Below are 14,715 nucleotides of genomic sequence, written 5' to 3' on the forward strand. Positions count from 1 at the left end.
ACCTCAAACGAGAAACGGTCTGTCACGACCGGAGGTGCCGGAATAATAATTGGACAATATTCAGAATATATTCAGACAAAATAAATATTCAGACAAAACAGAGCGAAGTCACTGAACTAAATGTTATTTAAGGCAGAAAAATATTTTACATTGGAAGATATGAGAAGCATTTTTATCAACAATGAACTAGGAACTAGGAACTAAGTGATAATTATATATAAATTTATGAATTATGTATTTACGATATTATAAAAAAGAACAACTATTAGTGGTCGGCCCGCCGTGTTACTCACGAGATGAGATACGGGTTCATTCCCGATACCGGAAGAGCAGCAATTCATTAACGTAAGTAGGTACGTACATAACATTATTTTGGTACGTGTATTTGTACATACACAAATCTGGATTTCTCCCAAGGGGGAGTAGGTATATATTTTTATTTATATCCCTACAGAGATGAGGTAGAATTTTACTCCCCCTTGGGAGAAATCCAGATTTGTGTATGTACAAATACACGTACCAAAATAATGTTGTGTAATAAGATCTGGTCAAATATATAAGTAAAAATAAATTGCAGAGTCATCTGCAGGCGATTACTAGTACTTAATTTAACTCGGAAGAGTCTTAACTACATAAAATAAAGTAATCTGCTAATTAAAATACTTAACTTCAATATCAATACATAGATGGCGCTCCAACTCGCTTGTGAATGGTTTCTCGTTTAGCAACATATATACAAAAATCAAAAATGTTACCTGTGTGGATATTTGCTAATAAGCGGAATGGGGAATGTTGTAGTATCTACTTAAAGTGGCCACTTAACCCAGCCAATGACAGGTCATAAGCCCTGTAAACGCTCGAATATCCATAATCCTGAATTTGAAAAAATTCTACCTCATCTCTGTAGGGATATAAATAAAAAAGGTACGTACATATTTTATGTACGATTCCTGCAAGTCCCTAGAGTCCAGGGACATGCAGGAATCAAGATGTAAAGATGTAAATCTGTGAGTCTGTTTCTATATTAACTCTTAACAATCTTCATAGTGGAAAACGTTGATTCACATAAATAGGTAGAACAAAACAATGCCTTTATTTTGAGCGCAATTCTAACTAAAATTGGATACTTTCTTTTGGGATGAAAGACCATACAGATTCTATAGTTGAGGCAATACTCTGAAGCCACAAATCACATTGAAATTCTATCAATTCCATTTCTGGTCAAGGGATAGTTTTTCAATGTCAAAATTTATAAATGGAGCTGAAACAAATTGTCCAAGCACCTCAACTTTTTAAAGTCACTAAGCCGCAGATCAAACTGTTTCCGCTTGAAAGAATCTGGGCATGATTTTCACCTTTGTGGCTTTCACAAATTATTTATTTTTCTAATTTCTTATTCAAACGGGAAAAATTTTCGACATCTCCACGACTTAAGTTGTGCTCCCATAAGTAAGTTTGTTGGAAAATGCCTGTACTTTTGAGATCATTTCCCCAAAATTTGTATCTTGACCCTGAAGTTGAACATTCAGTTCATTAAATTTTTCTGTAACATCGACAAGAAAGGTAAAATCTCGCAGCCACTCAAAATTTGTAAGCTCTAAGTACGTTTCATTACGTTCTTTTAGGGCCTAGACTTTTAGATAACCGACGCGTCGGAAGGATCTTGCCGTCATGTACCAGATAACTGTAATATGTTTCAACCGCATTAAGTGCCCTATGCATCTTTCTGTATGCAGATAATACGGGTAAAGTTTCTCACGTTCCGGAGATAGGAATTTTAGGCACTTTACGATGGGGTAAGATTAGGTCCCACGGAATCGATAGCTCTGTTGTTATAAAGTAATGTTCTATGATCTCTATCCCAGTGCAAAATACGTAAGAGATTACCGAATATTTCGCCCGAATATGATTTTTTTCATTGTCGGCATTTTTATTTTAAAACTAATTTTATTGTGTATTTCTTTTTGCCTAAGGTTTGTTTGAAAATGCCGCCTTGGTGTTTTTTCATAAAAGGATCTTGTTTATTTTTTTTATTTAAATCTTAAAGTAGGGCACACATATCATACATATTGTTATGTGTGTTCTAATAATAACATTGCAAATATATTTAATTTATAAATTGTTTATCACATATGTCTTGACCATTATTTTAAATTTTGATATGTTTTTTTCTTCATAAATATTTTTTTCCATTTCGTAATACTTTTTAATTGCTTTAAATAAAACATTTAAGTTTTTAAGTGAAAATTCTTGATGGAAGTTCATTGTAATTTATTATATAAATAAAACACGAGTGATACTTTAATCCACAAATTTGGAATATCCAGTGACCGGTTTCATCGCTTTCGCGACATCTTCGAGATTGGTATCTTTATTAAAAAGTTAAATGTATTTATACAGAACAGAGGTAAGGATACATAATTCAAAGTTATATGTAAGTAAATTAAATAAAGTTATTTTTATCTTAAGGATCATTATCGACAAATTGTCTATGGGTTAACTAATGAATGGATATAATGTTATTTTAATGAGTTTAAGTATTTTATTTTATTGTTGGTGTCCCATCCTTCGTGAGTGTGGTTTTGTAAATAATGATTTCTGAAAAACAAAGGGTAAAAAGTCATTAGTAAAATTATATTACAATGGGTAAAGTATTTTTTTTTATTTTTTTTTTTATAATTTATTTGGAAGTTCAACAAGAATACATACATTTTTTAAGTGAGCATAACTAACGTTCTTTACATATATTCTCAATTATAGAACTTCAACATCTTTCATAAATTATATAAAATAAGAGTGTAAATTCAATTTAAGTAATGGTAAAGATTAAGTTTAGTGAAAGGTAAAAATAAAGAAAGATTTTTTTTTTTTTAAAGAAAAGAAAAGAGAAATTAAAAACATATAAGATATAATAAAAAAGACTAAAATTAATTTACATACACAAAACTAAGGATTAGGCATTTGATCTAAGATACATAGTAATGTTTTTTTTATAACCATTTGCTCTATCATGATAAATGTCAATGTTAACTTTTTTTTCCATTTTGTTATAGAGTCTTAACATACTTGCAAGAGGGTTAAAATGTGCCATATTGTTTGTAAAAATTGGAAGGTAAAATGTATTAGGTGATCTAAGGCGCCTACGGGGAACGTACAATGACACACTTTGAACACAAAACACTGAATCAACATTATTGTGAATTATATTATACAAGTACATCATATCTATAATTTGTCTCCTAGTTTCTAACTTTTCAATTTTAAAATACTCCAAGCGCTCTTCATAACATTGAAGTATTCTGCCCATGTTACACTTAAACGACAAAGAACGAAGAAATTTTTTCTGTACAGTTTCAATTATATTTTTATAAATCACATAATGAGGTGACCAAACAATACTTCCAAATTCCAACTTGCTACGTACAAGAGAATTATACAAACAAATTATTGATGCTGCATTTCTAAGTGGCTTGGATATTCTGTGTATGAAGCCCAGCATTTGTAAAGATTTCTCTTTAACAATATTGAAATGATTGGAAAAAGTTAAACGTGAGTCAAATGTGATTCCAAGATCTCGGATTGTGCTTACTGAGTTGAGGTCAATATTATTAATGCTATAAGTAAAACAGTTTTGAGTTCTTTTTCTTGTAAACGTTATTTGATAGCATTTTTTAACATTAAGGTGCATATCATTCAGTTTACACCATTCACTTAAGGAATCAAGATCTTTTTGAAGCATTGCGTGATCATCTGTTGATTCAATTTTACGAAATATTTTCAAGTCATCAGCATAGAAAAGATAATTACACTCTAACAGGGAGCCAAGATCGTTTATAAAAATTAAAAATAATAATGGTCCAAGATTAGAGCCCTGCGGCACACCAGATGTTACAGTTAAAGGTGATGATTCAAATTTATTTATGCATACAATTTGGCTTCTGTTTTTCAAATAAGATATCATCCAATTTAGAAGATCGCCATGTATACCGATTGCTTCCAACTTTTGTATCAATATATGGTGGTTAACTTTATCAAAGGCCTTCTGGAAATCTGTATACACAGCATCCACCTGACATTTTTAATTAAATGATGAACAAATATAGTCACAATATTCCAGAAGGTTAGAATTAATAGATCTTTTAGGAAGAAAACCGTGTTGTTTGGGACAAATTAATGGCTTAACATATTCCAGAACAACTTTATAGATTAACGATTCAAAAACTTTGGCAAAACATGAAAGAATACAAATAGGTCTGTAATTCGTGACAGACGATTTATCCCCAGATTTATGGACGGGGGTCACATTAGCAATCTTCCACAGATCAGGAAAAATACATTCATTAAGAGATTTATTAAATATCATGTACAATGGTTTGCTTAATTCATTACTGCAGTTTTTTAAAAACATACTTGGTATCTGGTCAGGCCCTGGACCCTTATTAATATCCAAATTTTTTAGAGAAATTTTGATTACATCTTCGTTAATTTTTAAATTAGATAGGTTAAATTGGTAGTATCTATCATTTGATACTTTGGATGTATTTGATACATTCTGAACAATGTTTGATTTACTGAAAACAGAGGCAAAATAATTCGAGAACATTTCAGCTACGGCAATTCCATCACTGGCGCGTTCATTTTCATATATCATAACTTTTGGAATACAGTTAGTAGCACGCTGTGTTTTAGTAAATGACCAGAATACCTTCATATTGTCTACTAAGCCTTCCTCAACAGATTTAATATAAGTTCTATAGCATTTCTTTTGCAAAGCTTTGGATCTTTTTCTTAGGATGGAGAATGCCTCATAATCCAGTGGATTATTGTATTTTTTCGCCCTCGTCCGCATTTTATGTTTTTCTTTTAAAACCTTAATTAATGGTTTACTAAACCATTGTGGATAATTACAATTTGATTTACTATTTTTAAATGGGGCATGTCTATTTATTATTTCCCATAAAATGTTGTAGAAAATCAAGACCATATCATTTGTATTATGTTCTCCAAACTTCATCTTCCAGTCTTCAGATGATATGTCTTGACGGCAGAGTTCGTAATTAATGGGAAATGCACATATGTTATCTGTTCATGAAGTAATTCTACGTCGAGTTTATTTTTTAATCTATTAATTTCGAGAATTTCTAATTTGTCAAGTTTATTGCCTTTGGGTGCAATGTGAATTATTTTTACATTATTTTTTAATTCGAAGGAATGTTTGTTTTCTATTAAATGATTGGCAAAATTTGAATTATCTTTATTATTAGACCATGATTGTATGTGCTCTTTTATGCGTGTTTTAAAGGCTCTACCCGTTTGGCCTACGTAGCATGTATTTTTACAGTCGTTACAGTTAAGAAGGTAAGTTCCTGAGTTGGAAAACTTATCTTTTTTGTCTTTAGTATTTACCAACAAATTAGCTAAGGAATTATTATTGTAAAAGGCTGCAGTGCATTTATTTTTATTTATTATTTGTCCAATTTTATCACTAGTTTTTCCAATATACGAAAGTTTTGCCCACCGCTTTCGGTCTTTATTATTATTGTTTTTTGGTGTCAAACTTTGGGTTAATTTATTGTTTACGAGACGCTTTTGTTTCTTATTAGGTTATCAACTAGTGTATTGTTATATCCGTTATTTATCGCGATAGATTTAATTATGTTTAACTCATTGTTATAATTATGTTTGTTAAGCGGCACGAATAACAGTCTATGAATTAGGGAGTGAAATACAGACAATTTATGTGAAATATGATGTCGCGAATTATTATGTATTTAATTTACTTACATATAACTTTGAATTATGTATCCTTACCTCTGTTCTGTATAAATACATTTAACTTTTTAATAAAGATACCAGTCTCGAAGATGTCGCGAAAGTGATGAAACCGGTCACTGGATATTCCAAATTTGTGGATTAAAGTATCACTCGTGTTTTATTTATATAATAAAAAAGCTTTAAATAAAATTGAATTTTGTGACTTTGCCTTTTTCCTAAATGGAACTCTAATTTTGTTCTTTTAATTGTATTGTGATCGTGTTCATGCTGGTTCCGATCAATTTTTTTCCAAAATTCTGTTTATAACTTGCTGCATCCCATTTCTTCTTAAAACTCGATTTGAAGTAGCTGAAGGTACGTTTGAACCTCACTATTTCACTATCTAGACATTTTGTAATTTGTATTAGTTTTTCTTCAAGATAGGAAAAAATTTCGTAATTTTTTTTACTTGCGCATTCTCGCAAAATATCAGATAATGTATTTCTGGTCATTTTATTCAAATTGGCTGAAGAATCTAAAAAGGGAACATAAAAAGTTAGAAACAAAAAACTATTAAAAAAATTAGAAGTGGAATGAACTGTACTTAAAATTTTGCTAAAGAAATTGGCGGGCGTTGGCGGTAATTTTTTTTAAAGATATGATTTGAGAATATATTATTATTTATATACCATTATTCCTTGGCGGGAAAAACTGATTTTAATAAAAATAAATTATCTTCTGAAATAAAAACTATTGAAAATATAAAATAATTCAAAGCCAAATTATAAAGAACCAAATGAAGCACGCTCCATCTTAACTTTTATGCTGTATTCATAGATTCTTGCTGTAATAAGAAGAAAATTTTGGAAGCAACTCCCCCTAAACACGAACATTATGCTTCATCAAAAAGATAGAGACGTTAAGTGGTATTATCATGTAAACAATATTATATACCCACTTATGTATGTAAAAAAAAAAACTCTAAAACTTTTTGTGTGTTTACTATTATGTTGTAGATAATTGCTAATCTTTTGTTTGTCTTTTTCTTAATTATTATAGGATCAAATATTATTTTACTATCCATGTACATTAGGGTGATGCTTAAAAGACCCAAAAAATTTTTTTGTTTCTTTTCTCTTGATTCACCCTCCCGTTTTGTTCTACCTAATAAGAAAAACTTAAATTAATTTTTTGAGATTTTTTGAGAAAAATTTAAAGGTCGCTACCGAAGATTAAAAAATCTAAAATTTTCCCAAAAAGTGATTATTTAAAAAAAATGGTATTTATTATATATATATTTTTTTTTTACATAATAAAAGCTAAAATGAGGTTATAAGGTCCATATATGTTACTCAAAGCTAATTTTGTATCATATATGTGTTACAATTTACTTTCGGGATGTGAACAAACAAGAGGAAAATTAGACAAAAAACACAGATTTTTATAAAATTTCTTTAACTGTCACAATTTAAAAAAAACTTATTACAGAATTAATATAAGCTTATATTAGTTGTTTAGAGTCCTTAAAAAGATTTTGATGCACAATTAACACGTAAATAACTCATTATGCAGACAGCAAAGTTGCTTTTTTGTAGTTCGGGAACTTTTGTCTGAAGGACTTCACAAGAAGCAAAATATACTGCTTCTGGTCTTCATCTAGGGTCAGTATTTTGTTGTACTCTTGGATTAAGGACACCCCTCTCTCTGCTGTATCATTGACTACCTTAAATTTGGATACTATCTCCTTACTTTGAATATATTCCTTGTCTTTGATCCAGTCTTCAACTATTTTCTTGAGGAAATCGGAGCTTAATCCGGTAATAGAAAAGAATCGTTTGGTGTTACTAGTGACAAAATCTTCTAGATTTTTATTACCAATGTTATCAATGTCTACATTAATTCTTTTCGGGCAAAAATCAGCTCCTTCTTTCTTTAGAGCTTCCACCATTTTCTTCTTAGTTTCATTTCTCACTTTGTCGTCAAAAAATGATAAGGCGATAAGTTCCTCTGAGACATACCATAAATGGCCACATACTTTATTTATTGCTTTTCTAGCTATGACAGGGTTTACATCCTCATACTTCTTTAAATCTTTGAGGAGTTCTAAGTCGTTTCTTGGGGCTGAACAAGCGGATGGAGCTCGGAACCAATACTTTATATAGATTAAGACTGTAAAAATACAGATTTCTCGCAAACCTTTTTCCTCTTGTTTTGTTAGTCTGAATTGTTCTCGAAACAAGAACATTTTCAGAGAGTAGATAGACTTTGCCATCCAACGTGCTCGGTGCAGACCTGCAGGATTTTTGAATGACACGCCATTTTTTAGTTCTCCTCCCAAAAATACAATGCTTAGTTGCAAGAGTTCCTTGTAATCATCTCTGGGCTGATATTCTGTCAATTGTTTCTTAGCAAAATTAATTATTTCATCTTATACATCTTGGAGCTTTTCAATAGATTCTTCATCAGTTTCTAACGTCGCATACTCTTTTTTATTAATTGCCAGTTTTTCTGAAATCTTTTGAATAATGAATTATCTGGTCCAGACGAAGGCCCAATTTCGTTTTGAACAACTGATTCCAGCATAATTTCCATAATGTGATGCCTACATGCTAGCCAGAGCATTTCCTTATCCATTTTCTGCTCAAGTAGAATACAAGCCCCTTTTCGAGACCCGGTATTAGATGCGGTTGTGTCAAAACTCATACTCATTACTTTATTGAGTAAACCCCATGAAAGGAGGGATTCATAAACTGCTGATGCAATTTTTTCACCTTCAGCAGACTCAAGTTTCGGAATGCAGAGAAGCTGATCCACCCCTTTACCAGAAACTAAAACTGGAAGTCGGTCAACAACTTCATGGCCTGTGAAATCTTCTAACATCTTTCCGTCCCAGTGCACAGTTAATGGAACATCAGTGTCAAAATCTTTTTTTATATTTCCAGCTATTTTTTGTCTACACTCAAGTCGCTGACGGCGTATGGAAGAAAAGTTTAAATTATATTCAGCAGGATCACAGCCAAGGCGATTCAAAGTGGATGTGAGAACAAGAGCAGCTTTGCGATCGCTTATTTTTGCAACATCCAGGCTCGTAGTTAGTTTTTCATTAAGTAGTTTTTTTCTACCTCTTTTCTTCACACCTTCATTTTGTTTTTCACCTGCTGATGACGTTGAAGGGCCATAAAAATCATTGTCTTTGCCATGAAGGGACTCATCGTCGGATGATGAGCTAAACATATTTGATTTAGAAGTTATTGAATTGATAGATTTATTTTCTTTTGCCTTAAACAATTCGATTCTAGCTCTTTTAAGTTCTTTTTCTTCCTCCTTTTTTGACAGTTTTTTGTCAACACTACCTATTTTACCTGGACGTCCTTTTTCACGCTGTGCCAGCAAAAAAACCCTATCTTCTTGAATGCGAATCATTTCTAGAGCATTTGCATGTGCTACATCAAATAAATCATCTAGGTTATTATTCCATGTTTTTTCTTTCAGCCTTAACCCATCTGACCTTTTAGATTTATTTTCTTTATTTTTCTTTAGATTCTGCCACTCTTTAAAAAGCTTTTTAATCTTATCCTCAACATGAATTTTCTGTTGTGTTGGAATTCTAGCTTTATTCCAAATTTCCAATACATCTTTGGAAATCGAATGAGCAGCTTTACGGATTGTTTGCTTTTCATGTTCTTTGTAATAAAAAAATACAGAAAGAGTTTCACGTTTAGAAGGCAGTTTGGTTTGATTTAATGTTTGAGAAATTTGACCTACTAGCCATATTTCCGTCTGTTTTCTTGTAGAAACTACAGGCACTTTACAATTCTCCATAAATAACAGTAATAAAATTATGGAAACCAAAAATTGAGAGTCCTAGGCCTTAATACTTTAATCTGAAGTCTGTTAAAAACAGCCAAGACAAGTCATATAACCTTTCAGTCTATTCAAATTTATTTATTCATTATAAAGTTAATTGTTTATAATTCCCACAAATAAAAACTCTCACTAACGAAACTTGTTAGATTCACTGTAAAAAAAACACAGAAGATAAATCAGTCTATAATATAAGCGAAATACACTGTTTTGAAGGTTAGACTAACTGCACACGTGCATACACCACACTGATCATAGACAGACTACACAGACAAGCAGTGACAGGGTCCTCAAGTTGGTGGGGGGGGGGAGTTGGTCTAGAGTGAAGGAAGGGGTTGTGTGGTTAGATTGGAGTGTTTAGTGGGATAATAATTTTTTGTAATATAAAAAATTACCACAGAAAATTAAATTGAATTTTATCATTTTTTATTAAATTTAAAGCCTGGTAGCGACCCCTAAAACTTAATGAAATCCAACAAAATTTTAGTTAACTCCATTTTACATATGAGAGATCAAAATGGGAGGGTGAACCGTTGAATTTTTTAACTTTCATTTTTAAGCATCACCCTAATGTACATGAACGCATTCACTAAATGGTATGTTCCAACCGCTAAACATGACACCTTAGAAGTATTTGGATCTGTACAGTGAAATTTATTTATAATCTGAAAAATGGATGTAAGGATACCCACGATGATAATATATTAAGTTCCTAATGTAGACATTAGATGTAAAGGAATTCGACATAAAGAGAGACACATACATCGACCACATTAGGTTCAAATTAATTTAATAATTTTCAGTTGTTTTTACAAAACTCTTGATTGGTTAACTTGTTTTGTTGTATACATGTGTTGGTTTTGTCAATAGATAAATGAAATAGTTCTATTAATTTAAATTCATCTTCTAATAAAAGTTTACACATTATTAAAAAGTTAACTAGTGGGAAAGTAACTTATTTGCATGTTAAAAACTAACACACATAATTTATTTAAGATTGAAATATCCTTGGCTTGTACAGTTTGGTGTCCCTCACTTGTAAATTTATTTGTTTACCATTAAACTATGAAATCGAAATACTGAGACATGTTCTTTTTGTATATTTGTACACATATTACTTAATTTAACAATAAAAACTTATATTTGATTTTATTTTGTTTTATTTTTAAAGGAGTACTTTTGCCTCAGCTTACATGTGTATTGACCTTTGCCACCAGAGTTTATGTTCCTCCCTCTGTGAAAATCGTAGCCAGTGTAATTCTTGAAATTGTAACTAAAAACATACGGAAGAAATTTCCAACAATCCTATATATGATGATAATTTGGATTGACCCATGACAAATTATTGATTCGCCTTTTTACTAAATTTATTTGAAAGGTTTGAAACTTGAACCAAAAAATCTACTTTCTTATAACCTGTTAAGATGAAAGTTTTTTAATGTAAATTAAATTGTCATTTTCACAGCGTACTAATTTTTTTTTTTACCAACAACTTTAGTTCAGACGAAACATAAAAAAAAAGTTTTTTAAGAAAATCAAAAAATCACTGTGCCATTATTTTATCATTTAAAAAAATAATCTCCAAATATCATTATTAAATAATAAAAATTAAAAACTTGTTAAAAATAACTAAACGATGACTCTGTTCCATAGAGGGATAACAAAAAAAATATCATGTTTTCAGTTATACTATTCATTATATTAAAAAAACATCCTTTTTCAATTCTACAAATGTATAACCCTTGAAAACTATTTATTTTCTCATAAAAGACAAATGTTTTCATATGCAAATAAATTAACTCAACAATCTCTTAGCTCCAATACTAACTAAAACGTTGTGATAATTGAGCATTGCTTACATATTTTACATAAATATAAATAATTATTTGTTACAAATCAATTTAGCTGTCAGAACTTTGGTCAGCCATTACCCAAAACAAGCCATTTTTAGTTATCTCTGTATGGAACTGAGCCATCGTAATATTAATTAAAATTCAAACAAACAAATTCAGTCAAAGGGAATTGTACCAGATAGCGTAATCCGAGAGGCGAAACATATGGACATATTAAGTTTTGTAATGTCCTGCCGGCAAAACAACTTTGTGACTACAAATTGACTGTAGATCACTTTGTCGATCCGGAATATAAAAAAAGAGTTTCCCACACTCACAACACTAGATAAAAAACTAAGGGCTCCCTGGTTGTTCTTCGAATTGCAAATTACTTCGGAGATCGAACGTGCGATCGAAATTGCGTTATTCTAAGGTTGTTAAATGATCTCCCACAAACCATCATTAACATAAAGGATCTTCAAATGAAAAAAAAGAACTGAAAAAATATCTAGTAAATACTTTATAGTGCCTGTTAATAAATACATGTATATAGTATAAATAAAATTATGTAAAATAAACCCGCCATATATTTATATTTTTTAAATGCGTCTCACCGTCTTATAAACACTGTTTTGCAGCACTGAAACTGTTCATTCTAACAAAACCTTTTAATAACCTATTTTTTTTTAATATCGAAAATAGCCTTCATTCTCCACATTCTAATTGCTCGAATATTTGATTTCTTCTTTTCCTTTTCCTATATTATATATTACAATAAGATACGATGTAACTGAAATAGAATTTAAAAACTCATCCAGCGCCGCGATTATGAACGCTATCTTAATCGGTACATAGCGAGACGGTAAAAACTAACATCAATTTTTTGTACGAAAATGTGTATATTTGTAAGTATCTTCGTAGATAACATGTAATGGAACATGTTTAGATTTTTTTGTGAGTATATTGTATTTTTCATACTGAAAACTTAATTTTACTTTGTAGATAAAATTGAAGATACATTTTAACTTCCCTTTAAAATACGGACCGAATACGGTTTAGTTAAATATGTATGAGAAAGTTCGGTGGTTTTTTTATTTTATTTGATAATAGACTATCATCAAACTAAGCCAAATAAAAAAAAAATATGTATCTTATTATCAGCGCTACGATTTTTAAAGTGTTGTAATTTTGAAATTACTCCACCCGTGGTGTCACAAGTTCTAGCTGGTAAGTTCTGCTGATTGGTGAGTTGACTTCATGTAAACCAGAAATCTATCGCAACATTTTATCATTGGTGGGTTCGGAAGAACTAGTGACGTAGTTCAAAGTACAGTCGAACTTGGTTATTACGAGATGGACGGGGCCGACTGAATTCGATCGTTATAAGCATTACTCGTATACTAGAGGTTTTTTTTTAAGTCTAATCACTATTGTATATTGTCACTAAGTAAACAAATAAATATACGTGTAGTTTATAGAGATAACTTAAAAAAATAATACTATCAATGATAACTATAAACTATAACTATATGCCTTGTACCCAACAGAACAAGACTCCATACTACATTTAATTTGCCAGTACCTAGGATTAACTCAAGGATAAACGACTTTTTTTTTAGAGCATGTCATTATTATAATACTGTTCTCTCCGGTCACGCAGACATTTTTCATCTCTTATATGAAATATAGAAAATTCCTCATAGACAGTACATCCGTTTAGTTTTACGATGTCAGTAATTATGTATATATTCATATGTTCATTATTATATTTTTGGTCCTTTTACATTATTTATATACAACTTTTTTCTTTTTTTTTAACTATAAATAAGTACATGTATTTTTATTTTACTTGCGAGTTTCTAAGTGCCTAACAATTGTTAATTGCTTTTATTTTGATACCGATAATATACTTAATCGATATCTTACACCACTGTGGAAAATTTTTATTGACTGTTTTCACAATTTTCGTTCATATGTATTCTTAATTTTTTTATACAATATATGTAAAAACTGTCGTATTTTTCCCAAATAAAAATAAAATAATAATTGCAAACGAACATACCACTTTCCGAATTTCTAATACAGAGAAATATTTAAAAAATCCAGAATATTTATACTGTGGATAAGATTTTTTTTACACTCCGAGATTTTTTGCGCCACGTTCTATTTCACAAATTATTGCCATTTTTTCACGACTTGAGAGACTCTTCTTCTTGTTAGAAGACATGACATCACCCACTCGTAATGTTTATTGTGCGTTGATCATAGAACATATAAAAAAAAACTGAAAAGCGTTGTATAAACCCCCGAGATGCGGGTGTCATTCACAAACTACCCTAGAAGTTGTAAATTGTAATCCGGTGCCGAGCCAGTACTTACTGAGCTTGTATTTTTTACACGCAATTTCAAAATTTAGGTACTTTATAGTCCTTAAAATATAGCTTGATTATAATGACAGTTGTCAGCAAAAGTGACGACATAACTTTGTAGTGACGTCTAAGGAGTGATTTATATTGACACACGAAAAATCGTTCGTATCTGGCATGTTAATTTATTTTTTAATACAATGTTTGACATATAAATCAACATAATTTTATAAAATCAGCCTTAAAACTAAAATAAACCTACAAAGTAAGAGTATGTCCAAATGCTTGCAGACTGGTTGGATTTCCTCCCTAGGGAGTTATTCATATTTACATTTATTTCAACAGAGAGGGAAAAGATTTTTAAGAAGGGTATATTGAAGTCTAGGCATTTACAGGGCTTATGACCTGTCATTGGCTGGTTTCAGTTTCAGTGCTGCAGAGCAGCGTTTATTTTATAATTAAAAAAATACATATAAGAATTTGTTACCCACTAAGTCTAAAGACTCTTCGATGGAAAACATTTATTTTTATTTTTATGACAGGTTTATATTACATTTATTTTATTTGTATTTTACAGATTTCACTATTTCAGAGTACTGAATATTATTCAACAGTATATATTGAGAACAGTAGTGGTTACACACATAAATAGAGACATTTACCCAAGCGTCAACCACAACTATAATACAAGATACTCTAATAGGGATCTGATACTAAGTGAAGGAGTCAACACTGTTCTGGCATCGAGACAACACTATTACGTAGGCAAAAAGATCCATAACCTTTTGCCAGAATCGTGGAAAAACGGGAGTGTTGTCAAGTTACGGAAGGTGTTGACCTCGCTCTTTCATGACGTTGGTCGTAGGAAGTCAGAAAAGTTGATGCATGCTACGGATTGG

The 14,715-nt window shown here is 30.8% G+C and overlaps 1 protein-coding gene across 1 annotated transcript in view; it reads left to right on the forward strand.

Annotated features, from left to right (window-relative positions):
* The window catches only part of LOC148272672 (aladin-like), a 74,916-nt gene that overhangs the window by 53,294 nt on the left and 6,907 nt on the right, over positions 1–14,715 (forward strand). The gene's annotated exons all lie outside the window — the stretch shown is intronic.

The sequence above is a fragment of the Micrasema longulum genome, unplaced genomic scaffold (genome assembly GCF_059751315.1).
Source record: "Micrasema longulum isolate JH-2025_06_02 unplaced genomic scaffold, ASM5975131v1 h1tg002243l, whole genome shotgun sequence".
Taxonomy (NCBI): Eukaryota; Metazoa; Arthropoda; class Insecta; order Trichoptera; family Brachycentridae; genus Micrasema; species Micrasema longulum.